We start from the raw sequence: 12,791 nt of genomic DNA on the forward strand, positions 1-12,791 counted from the left end.
CGCGGCACAGTGCCACAGTGGTTGTGAACCGCTCACTGGCGACGCTGCCTGTGAGAAAGTGTTGCTAGGATTTTTCGCCACATGGAGGGCCGACCAATTGTGTACAGCCACTGTCCCTGCAGGGATTAGTGGCACCATTAAGTGGCGAGGAGATGTGGTGGAGGGGGCCGGCATCCCGTGTTCCCTCATTATCGCCGGCAGCTGCCCTGTATCACAGCTCTGCTCTGCCAACCATCAGCACCATCAGCGGCCTCACGGCAGAAGCCACCGTCCAAGACCCTTCACCTGCACAACATCTTGGCTGCTATAAAGGGGTTAATTGCTGGCTCTTGTAAGGGCCCGATATAGCCATTGTGTGCATTAGATCTGTGTTGAACATAAATTAGTGTTTGTTCTTTTGATACAGAGAAAAGTCCATGGTTGATTGATGAAGGCCAGGGGAAGGGACGGCCAATCATCTGGAAGAGACTTGAAGTACAACAGCTCCTCAAGTCAAGCCAGTTAAAGTAAGGCCTCGAGAGTGCCTCCCTCTTTTCCTTCCAACATGGCAGAGGCCCCTGGGCAGACCGAGGATCAGACACCGCGGTCGCTGAGGTAGCACCTCAGCATTCTGGTTTCTACAACTCAAACGGAGATAAGTCAAAGACAATGAATAGAAGATGTTTTCCAAATAAGATTGAAAAAGGAGATGACCTGGATGGTGTCTGTGTTTGCATAAGTCCTGACACACCAATGTGAATTGGTCCTGATACCGACTGCCATGTATTTTCACCAAATCTATTAATCACTTGGCAAGAGACTGGGACAAACACATGCCACAGACTTTATCACTGCAGGGACACAAGAAACTAAGACGACTCTGGTAGGTTGAATGCCAATGCCACATTGGTCTACCTACTTTGGGTACTTTTAATGCTTGTGCATTTGTTCATCTTAAAAAATTCCACCGTAACTTAAAATTGTTTCAAGTGTGTCACTCTCAAGTCCATAAATATACCTGTGGTCTATCCAGCGTTTGAACACAGAAGGTGTGTTCAGTCACTACCCAGAATGCCTTGCCAGAGGCAGCAGCCGTAGGGCAGAAGCGGGCCGCCTTGTAGGGGGAAATGGTAGGTGGGTCGGGCAGTAATGACAAGCTTGACATTTCTTTCCGAAAAACACCCACTTTTGTGAAGTTTGTCATCCCCTCAGGGCATCGTTCAGTTCTGGAAGCTTTTATGAAGACAAAACGGTCGGGTTTAGACAAAACGGTATCAAAGAAGATCTGTCACAAAGCGACACATGGCGGTGAAGCGGACATGCGCTGAAGCGTCACGCCTCTTCGTCCCCTGAGGAGGCAGAGAAACACAATCGTGCACACGGATTTGAGGAACTTAAGTGTTTCTACTAAACGTAAGCGTCTACAGGTGGTAAATATCCAGTTGGATTTCACGACTGTAGAGGCGCTACACCCACAGGCTACACACTGGAAGTGATTAACTTCCCTATATTAATTCTGGATTATTACATTTCCACACTTCTGGTTCCGACTAAAACAATTTCACTAGAGCACTGCTTCCGTATAATTCAACACAATCTCCTACAATCGGCGACACGAGCGATCTTAAGTCGGTGAAACTGAGGTGGAATTTCAAGCTAATTACGATGGTCCCGTTTCTATTTTTTTCAACAGATGCACCTTTAGCTGATGCTCTTCCACGTCCAACACCCCTGCAAACAGCTTAATTGAATTTGCGTCACCTAAATTGGCTCCATCACCCTCTCGATTGCATCCAGCTACCTTGGTGAGCGGCGTGATTACATGGAGACGTCAGGATTACACGGACAGGAGGAGGAGCGCTAACCCTCGAGTGAGATTCTCTTTCGCTGTAGCCAAACGCTGATGGTAAAGATGCCAATCGACCACCAACAATTTGTTTTGGAGTGTGTTGCTGCTACCTGGAGAGCAGTGTCAGTTAAAAGAGAACGGAGATCTCTATCTGAAGCTACGTATGGATGGAGGTCCTTTAAAGATCAAAGAGGTTCACGTTTGGAATTCCTTTCCTGGTTTCTTTTGATGCTGCAGGCCGATCTTTTATCAATGGTGTTGCCTTCACTCTACCATCCAGATGAAATTATGACTCCTAATCCATTTGAATTATGTTTCCTTTGGTGGGATGCAAATTTAATTCCAATAAGATCATATCTTGACATGTCATCTGAACACACGCTCAGGTGTATAAAGCAATTACATCAGTTCACACACACCAACTCAAGCTCTTCCCAATTCTGAAGCTCATAAACATATACGATCCTCTCTAGTCAGACCACTGCTCTTCATGTTCTCAATCACCACATCCATGAACCTCATGGCTCTTCTTCATTTCCAACATTTCTGCTCTGTCTCTCCTCGCCATGTGTCCAAACCATCTTCCCTCCCTAACTTTGTCCCCAGACATGTCCATCTGATGCACTCATCTCTGATCTCTACCTCTGCAGTCACTCCCACTGAAAACCTCAGTATCTTCATCTCACTCTGACTCTGGAAACGCTGAACCATACATCAAGACAGTGACCACTGCTACTATGTTGGATGTGAATAATTGAAGGGATGGATGGGAAAGGAGCATGAGTTTCATCAGTTTCATAAATAAATATAAGATACACAAACACACATCATCATCTTTGTTGGGATGTTTCATTGACTTTCATGCTTTCCCCAGCCTCTCACCCTAAACCTAACCATCCAAAACAAATGGATAACCATAACCAGCACTGAACCAAATGTAAACCCATTTATAATGGCCAAGTTATTGAGATGTTCATCCTCTAATTGAGACGTAACCTTGTGCGGTCCAGCAAAAGGGCCCCACGAAGGTAGAAGGTAAAAGCTAAACAAACTAAAACATTACACATTCAGATAAATACCTTCAGTTAAATTCGTCAAAATCGTAGTGCTGGATTTTTTTTTTAAACAAAATTGTGGTTTCTTGGGTTCAACAGCAATGTTGCGCACAGCTTCCTCTGCACATTTTTCATCTCTTCTATTTTAGTTTTCTGCCCTGACAGAAACATAATGAGTATTTACAATCCCATCATTTCAAACTTTGAAACGCTGCATCATTCACATCATACTCGAAATTAATATTTGAGGTCAGTGACGGAAGCAGGAATTACCTCTCAGACCACGAGGGCTCCACTGGTTACAGTCCATTCCACAAACAAAGACACATATTACAGCTAATATTAAACCTGAACGTGACACCGCTTGCATCACCTTGATTAATTTCAGCGAAGGCTGCTATCATCGGGGATGAAGTGAATATTAATGACGAGTGTAACGATCACTTTCGCCGAGCGGATTATTTCTGAAAGGCAGACAAACATGCCGCTTATTAAATCATCGCCCCCCTCCCTGCGTCGTCTTGCTTTTCATGGGTGGTCAACAGTAATCAGTTTACTGTCGGGCTCTTTCAGGGTGTTAAGACGTGCACTTTTCATTCGCACAAACACCACCAAAGTTTCAAGAGCCCATAAAAATTAATCCCCCTTAAAGTTCTGTGCAGCCCTTCTCGAAAAAAATGAACCACCCCCTTTTAATCTGAAACCTCAGTGTTTCGTTGCTCTGTTTTTTTTTTTTTTTCTGGAAAAGGGATTTACCCATAATTCTTGCTGCCTGCTTCCCTACCCCCACTATCTACACCCTTACACACAAACACACACACACACACACGCTGTATAATTTATAAAGCCTAAGCTCTTTCAATACTCCAAAATGCCAGATAAACTTTTCTCATTTGCGCCTAATTTGGTCACGCGAGATAATGCCAACATCTGAAGGCTTTTTAAACTGCTTTTTAAAATGCATTCCTGAAAGGAGCTGGCACCCGCACCTCTGCACCTTGTCAGCTCCAATAATTATTTCGGATCCGGAGCTAGCCCTTAATGTGCTGATTAATCCAGGCCTCTCCTCGCTGTGAGATGCATTCAGCTCCATTAATTTTTCAAAACGGCCTCACTCTCTTTGCCGGGAGCTCTGCAGATGTCAGGGTGTAGCAGAGAAAGCCATTAGAAGTTAACACCTCCCGCTCCCCGGAGACTGGCACAGACTTCCCCCTCCCTCATTCAAATGCCAAGCAGGACATCAGCTGCCAAGCTTGGCATTCCCTGAACCTGGACAACCAAGCGCCGCCCCCTCCGGAAAAGCAAACACAATGAGCGAGATAAGGCGGTGACACTCCGAGTCTCTCACAAACAGCCCCGTCCTGCCACGCTGGCGAGTCGTGTGTCACTCTTCTCTTCGGGAGATTCCTAGCCCGGTCTCAGATCTGTGAAGCCCTCCTTCAGAACAAGTCGCTCGGCGGCGCGTTGAAATTCAAAGTAATGTGTGCTCCAGCCTCCTCTCACTCGAGAGCTTTGTGTAGCGCTCCCCTCATGCAGACTGGTTACAAGCTGTCTCAATTGAGGAAATCCCCCCCTTCAAGCAGCTTTTATCTGCCGATAGGTAGGTGAATGGTGGAAATTAGGATTCCTGGAGAGACTTTGGATGGGGAGAATAGAAACAAAGACTTCCCCATGTCGGGAACCGATGTCTCTTTTTCCACTGCTTTTCCCTTTCATCCCAAGGGCTCCTGTCAGACAGAGGGAAGGAGAACGAGAGCACATATAATACCTTTTAAGAGCCTGCCAGTTCTCTCCCATGCGATAAGCTCTGCTCGAATCACAATGGAGTTTCGGGACCCTGCAGTCACCCCACTGTAGGCCTGAGAACACACTCCAGCACACATATCGACACCGAAGCAGACCAACACATCTGCAGGAAGTTCTGGGAATCATCTCTCTGCCGCTGCATTTCCACCACAGGGATCTATTCCTTCCAAAATCCAGTGTTACTTTGCCCTAAAAGTATTTAAAAGTCTCTATAAACAGAAGCAAAAATCCTGACTCCTTGGAATGCTAATGAAACGGAGGAGTTAGGATGTCAGAAATCTGTCCGGCAACGATAACAGTGCAACTCCTGTTTACACTGAGCACGCTTTAGCTCCCCAAAACCCAGAGTGCAGCCTCATTTACGTGCTAATGTGAGGAGGCAGATAAAGGACGGCGGAGCGATCACATGCCCTGTCAGAGAGTCACCCTTTGAACCATCGCTCATGCCGCTGAAGAGTGCCGGGAATGAAAGAGCTTCAGCACCTCTCAAACTCAAGTCTGCGACAGAGAGGAAAATAGCTCGATGTGTACCACGATTGTTTGGATGGAGCCGTATTAGGCTGAAGTTGAAGTCATGTACCTGACAGAAGAATTAAATATCTGCTGAGTTTGTAAACGTCGGGTTAGCAAACAGGAAAGCTGCAATATGAATGGAGAAGGTTCCTTTAGATGTCTCCAAAAGTTTCAGTGGATTATTCGCAGAGGTGCGTTGAGGAGACCACGATATATAATATTTGCATTGAAAATAAGGCAAGTAAACTAGCACAATCAACATCAAGACAAGAAATGGGAAAATTCTTCATAGGAAACAAGATGATGATAGTCATGAGGCATGATGTACTATGATGTGTGCAATTTCAAGGTTTTAAAATGGGAACTTAATGTCATGAAACAAAACATACGAGCTGAGCAGACTGAGAAAGACAATGCGAGCAATGAGAGGAAAAATGTAAACATTTCTGTTTAGAAAGAAAATTACAAAAAACTACATCAAATAAAGTGTAGCATTTTGATTAAAACAAAAATAAAAAGAAACCATTAATTACTCAATGGTTTCTTCTTTTACTTTTTGGTTGCTTGGATACATTAACATTGGCCTTAATAGCAACACAGTAATACCTAGTATGTGTCTCATATATATTTTATATGACTTACATTGGCATTCTATTTTCACTTTTTAATTACATTTTCTTTTCCCAGCATCCATTTATTACACATTTACAATAAAGTCAAATCGTGTGTCAAATGTGGCCAAAACTCAACTTACATTCAATATTTTCAAACAAATCTCTTTTGGATTTATGAGCTTCTCTTCGGTTTACAGCCTAGATGCAGTTGGACTGATGGATTGTTGAAATCAGCCCTACCAAGAGAAAAGTGAAAAGGAATCCTCCCTTCACTGTGACATTCACATATATTTACATATCATTCTGATGCCAAAAATTGCTTTCCAGATCATGTTCACATCTTTATCATTCAACTTTTTTATCAATCGTTTTGTTAAATGAAGCAAATACTGTTGTGTGCGAGTAAAAAACACACGCACACAGGGAGAACATGCAAACTCCATGCGGAAAATCCACCAGTTCCACCATCTTCATAAATGTATGTGTATCTTCCTACAGCAATAAAGTCACCTACTCACAGTAATAATAGTAATAACACAATAATGATTAACATTAATGATCAATAAGCAGACAATACACACAAAAAGAAAACTCGCTGAAACAAACATTCGTGTCTGTCAGCAGTTCCTTTGATTCTGGTAAAATGGCAACACGTCACACGTGAAAGTGCTTGGCCAGTGACTGGATTGTTGGTAGCCACTTGCTCAATAAAAGCTGCGACTCAAACCAGGACGTCAGGCGACTGTGTATTCAGACTAGAATTTTAACAACCACCTTACAGCTAAATGGCTGCGTCATCCAGAGATTTATTGCTGATGACAAGTGCCGCGCCTGTTATTGTTTCTGCTCCTGCAATGTTTGTTGTCGTTACACCAGAAACAAACATTAACAACTAAATGAATAAAACGGCTCTGAAAATTATGAATGAATGCTCTGAAGATGTTCAGGTTTGTCTGTTTTCAAATTATTTATTTATTTATTTGATTTTTAGCCAAACTTTTGCTTCAGGTTCAGAATTTCCCCCTCATGCATATGTGTCAAACTTCAGGCCTGGGGGCCAAATGTGAATGTTTTATGTGGCCCATACCAGCTTGAAATAGTTAACATGTCTCTTGACACTAATGACCAAGATGATAATGTAAAAATACACCAGCAACAATCAAATTGAAATTGCAAAGTGTTATTTGCAGTTAGGGTAATGGTTGGGTCCTTAATGACACTGGAGGCCAACCACCATAAAACAACATCTGTGAGAGAAGTGCTTAAAACAAACAAAAAAATGTCTGCAAACACTGCATCTTCTAAAAACATGAAATGATGTTTTGTTTTTTGTTTTTATCTGATGTATGATGATGTAACCAGGACAGATCTGATGGCTCCATCATTATTGGCATGAGAAGAGGCTCCGTCATGCTGCTTTCCTTTTTCTTCTGCAGAGTGAAGTTCAGTGGGTGACCTTCAGGACTAGGGGACTCGTCTGTCTGAGGATGACTGGGTGCATTAAAAAAAGACTACACCACTGTTCACAATGGTTTGGCTGATTTCCTTTAAGCGAATAACATTGCTTGTTCCCCTGACCTAATGCCTTAGGAACATTCAGGGACAGCAAGGAAAGTTCACCATGCCTTTGGCGAAGTCTACTCCACTACATGAAGCAACATCTTGGAAAATGCTTTTGACCTTTCAAAGACTTCCAGCCTACAACTTTGATGAACTGCTTACTTTTTTTGGTTTGTCTTTCCAATTTCTTTTTGTATATTGAAGCTCTTCCTCCAACCTGATGTTTCCACCAGCAAGAAATGACAATACTTTCCACCGGTCTCAAGATTTGGATCAGGGGTGTATTCCCAAGTCCGAATGCCTCCATTGCACCAAGCTAGTAAACAAAGCTTTTGTTAGAGCCGGTGTAAGTGAGAACAAACGTCTGGTCGAGCAGCAGCTTCCTTCATTTTCCGTCAAAAAGCAAGCTGTGTGAAATTGCCCACGCTGTGTTAAAGAAGTTAGAAGAAGGGTGGATTACGTTTCCAAATTTGTCCACCACAGAGAATAATAGAATTAATTAAGGAGAGCAAACAATGTGCACACTCCCAAACCGGCTTTGTTGTGGTGTGAGGGTTTAAAATTAAAAATGTTCTGCAGCCACGCACGCTCAAACACACACGACTCGTCTGCTGTTGGTCCGCTGACGCTCATCCCGCTACTCTGGTCGGACACATAAAAGATTAGCGCCATGATTCAGAGAAATATTTGGACTATTTAGGAAAGCATCTCGTCTGGATTGTTTCAGTTGAGTCACGCGTGCCTGAGGCTCCATGACGGCTGGAACAGACGGCTACGTGTTAGCGTCCTCTCATCCGTTTGGGGTTCAAATGCAGTAACAGTGGAGTGATGGAGTTTGTACGTGATTCCAGCAGCTGGAGTGGGCCTGGCTTCTGGGACGTTGAAGAATCCTCCTGATGATGCCTTGAACAAATTGAACTCTTTCTGAGCTAATGAGACCAGCCGTTTCGGCCATGTTGCCGCGACGCTCTAACTGATCCCACATGCCGGTGTCACCTGATGGATGCACCTGTAATCTCTCATGCGTTTGTTCATAACTCACACCGCGTTTGAGAGTCCGGAGGGTCTGAGGTCACCAGGTCATACTTCTCTTCACTTTTCATTCGAGGCCGATGAGCGTTTTATTGCCTCTGACTGACACCTGGAGCCAAATCTGGAGCGAATCGATACAGATTAAAGGAACACAGAGAAGTTTTTGTTGCAGCACACTTCTCACTGATGTAAATCACAACATTGTTGAGGGAATAGGAGCTTCTCTAAGATGCCCTGCGATGTGGTAGTCTTCTGCTTGCTCTGGGTCTATGTTCATGTGAGTGTTTACCTTGTCTTTTAAATCAAACACAAATCTCCTCCAAACCTAATTCCTGTGTCTGTGTCCTTCAATTTCACACCACCATCTCTTTGAAACCGACCAAAAGTTGTCGAACCTCTTCAACTCAACATTTCTATTCCCTAAATCACACCAATAGTGTTATAGTTGAATTTAATGCCACCACCAATAAAATAGTTTTCATATGAAACCTAACAAATAACAATTACTGAGCAACAATAAATCCAATGTTGAAACATTAAACGCTTTCCTTCTGTTGTTTCCTGTTTCCACCAAAGTAGTCCACTAACTTCATTACTGCCTATTTCCACTACAGGGTCATGGGAGTCAATCAAAGCTACAGAGGGGTGAGAAGGGGCGGAAGACTAGACAGTTTACTACTTCATCACAGAACACATTCAGACAGACAAACACCTGCAAACACATACACACCTAGAGGCAATAAAAGTCATGAACCTGTGCGCTTTCAGAAGAAATCTTTGCTTTGTCTTGAACAGCGTTGTGAAAGGGGTTGTATAAATAACGTTCATAACGAAACCTGAGCAAACACGGGCAGAACATGTAAACTCTACACACAAAAGGATAGGTTAAATCCAAGGTCCTCATGCTGCATTAGCACCGCAACACAATCTCACTTCACAGGCATCAAAGTCAGGTCATTTTGAATCTCCATGGTCCTTCAATATGTTTCTCCATCCTACGAAGTGCTAGTTATTTAGAGACTGTTGAAGCTGAACTAGCGTTGCCATCCATCCCGTGAGATATGGATTTGACGTGTACCTTCTTGAACCAATATGGGACGTGATTTATTCCATATTTAGAGGTGTCCTGAACACACACTATTGTGCTGCCATCTCCTTCTCCAGGGATGCACTGACAGATCCCTTGTGATGCCCAAGCCCCAGCCCTTGCTGCCCCTTCTGGAGCCACTGTTTCTCTGTCGCAATTGTAGATTTGGTATCTAGTTTGAGACACTTATTTGAGTAGTTTTATAGCTATATAAGGCATTCACTTGTTTTCAAGTACACAGAAACATGTGTCATTGGTAGCCACTTAATTTGCCTTATCAGCCGTCCCTTGTGTTTCTACATCGGTGGCACCCCTGATCTGGATGTGAGCTCACTTTAAATCACAGACCTAAATATGTCGTGAAAATAAAATAACAATTTGCCTAAAAAGCCGATCAAAAGTGAAGCTCTGCATCTGCAACATGGACCACCACTCATCTTCCTTCCAATATAGTTTGAGAAGAAGATGTCAAGTAGGTGGTCTGTGTTGAGAGCGAATTGTGATTCAGTCATGTGTCACTTTCTGATGTCATTATTGACGGGAGGTTAGGAACATTTTATCTTTTAATCACCGACGGTACAATTAGCTGGAGTAATCTGTTTTGCCAAATGACAAACCACCATCACAATGAAAGCACTCATCACACCGGAGACTCGCCGGAGCTCTGGGATTGAGGAATAAGTGTTGTTGTGCTGATGCGGCCCTGGATAACTACACGGATCTTTGGTGGATGACAACAACATAAAAAATGAACCCCCAATGGCCAGAGTTCAGACAGAGGGCAGGCAGATTGTGGAAGAATTGCTCCGAGTGGTGGATCGGCATCGCAGGAATTTTTTAATTTCCTGTTACTCAATAATTCTGCTCTAGTTATGTTCCCGGACAACATCCTGCGCTGTACCTTGTCTGATCAGCTCAATCCATTAGACATATGCAGCGGGCTCTGGCCCTGATCCGTTATCACTGGTCACCGGCGCTGTGGCCGCGACTGACCTCACAGGTGGAAGGCTACGGTTGTTGAGATGACGTGGTGATGTCACACGCTGGGGACATCACCACCCACACACACACGCCGCTGAGGTGATTAAACAATCCTCTTGGGTTTTTATGAGCTCATGGCGCTAAACGCCAACGACTTCGGCCCTCTTTGACTGAGGAAATAAAGAAAATAGTCAGATGAGAAGCAGAACTAAGTGAGTGGTAAGTGCTTTACAGTGGGGGCGTTAACTTCCAGGCCTCCAGGGCGGCAGAGCGGGTTTGTGCTGCAGACATTCCCTCTTTAACCTCCACCCTCCCCGTACTCGTCACGGCTGTTCAGGCTCAAATAAATCACCTGCCATCGCAGGTGCTGACCTGTTGTTTATTAGTAAATGTCTAAAGGACAAGCTTTGGGGAGGGGGAGGAGAGGTGGAGAGGTAGTGGAGGGGTTAAAGCACTAGTCTCTGGTCTTAAGGTTGATTTAGGAGTCCCCCCGGGGAGCCTGCTGTACTGCCCCATAGAGAGGAATACCAATAAAGCCTCAGTGACTGATGTCTGAACGCATCCTAATTGTCTTGTTGTAAAGAAAGGCGGAGGTATGTCACACAGGAAAACACTCAGCAGGTGACTTGAAACACACTTTAGCTTGGGTTTTTGTTTTTGGAGAAGGCACTGTTGACAAACAACATCTACACATGTTTGTTTTTCATAAATGAAAGGACAAATTTGCTCCTAAACAAAAGACTGTAAATCACATTACTTTCCCTTGATCTATTACATAATTTTGAATAAGTATCATAGTTTTTCTGGAAATAAGTTGTACTAGGGTTAAAAAAATAAAACATACTTGAAGCCAAAATAATCATCCCGTGTCAAAGTTGTTACTGGTCTTTTGGAAGCACTAAATATGTAGTTAATATGTTTCAATTAAAGGAACTTTCTCTCTGCATGTTGGTGTGTGTGGGTGTTTGCATGTTTGAGTGTGTGTCATTTAAAGTGGCAGAAAAGACATAAACAAAAAATATTGATTGATTAAAAAGGGAACATCTCTCCAAAGTCAATTTAGGAACAAAAAAACAGGAGCTAGTCCTGTGGAAGACAACTATTCATTGTCAATTCAAAAACCCAAACAGTCATGGAGGAGCAGAACATGGATTAAGCACTTAAATCCAAGCAGCTAATTGATCAAGTGGCCATCCAAACAAACATCCAACTCATCCAGCTTCCCAGTATTTGCTCTCCTGAATGAACCAAACCTTCCACTTCACCAAGGAAAATGAACCCTCACATAAAATCATTTAGCCGTCAGATGTCTGCAGCATTAAAAGATTACGACTCGTATAAAAGAAAGATCTGATGAGAACACCGGCTGTCAGACACGACAGTGCGAATTAGCTACAGCAGAGACGAGTGTGTCTTTGAGACTGACAGAAGTTGATCTCATAAACGACACTATTGTCTCTTCACTCTTGACTTCTCCTGCCAGAGACTTCAGCACCGCAGGCTCCTTTACAACACCCCCATCTTCGGGCGCCTCCCACCTACGGTAAGTCAACCTGAACATTTTAAAATGAAAAGTAATGATTGTCTAAACATTGACACGTCGGATGTCTGTGTACACACGTCTTCCACTAGACGCGGAAGCTGAGGAAACAACATTAGCCAGCGAGAGCGGAGCAAAATATCGGTATCAAATGATGTCATCTGCCCATGTAATGTAAAGCCAAGATTGAACTCGATCAATTAGGATTTGCAGCGGAGCAGAAAATAGCTTGTGACAGCGCTGAGGTGGATGAGGAAAAAAAAAAAAACTCTTCATCTCTCTACTTTTCAGGAGTCACAAAGGAGCTGAAGCTTCTCCTCCATCTCCAGAGTTTATTCAGGTTTGTTGATCCAGTATTACTTTCCTTCTCCAAGTTTTGCCAAGGAGCAATGGATTCAAAAAGCAAAAACAATTGATGGTTGAATGACCATTATCACCACTTGGTTCCACACTGCAACACAGTCACATCATGTTATTATTATTATTATGCAAATAATAATAACAATTAACTGAGTTACAGTCAGTTTTATGATAGTCATTTTTTAGTCTTATCAATTAAATATATATACTATTATATTTCTAGATCAATAAGACCACCTTTTTAAAATTTAATTTTACATTTAAATATATTTATTTTCCACTACATATCAAATGACTAATCTTCCTTTTCTTCCTTTTTCCCTGCAATTCTGATTCAGATCCGCTGCAACCACCAGTGGAGCTCTTTTCCATGTATATGATGCAATATCTTAAATTATATTTTTATTGTCAGTAC

Source organism: Synchiropus splendidus, chromosome 9 (genome assembly GCF_027744825.2).
Source record: "Synchiropus splendidus isolate RoL2022-P1 chromosome 9, RoL_Sspl_1.0, whole genome shotgun sequence".
NCBI classification, from domain to species: Eukaryota; Metazoa; Chordata; class Actinopteri; order Syngnathiformes; family Callionymidae; genus Synchiropus; species Synchiropus splendidus.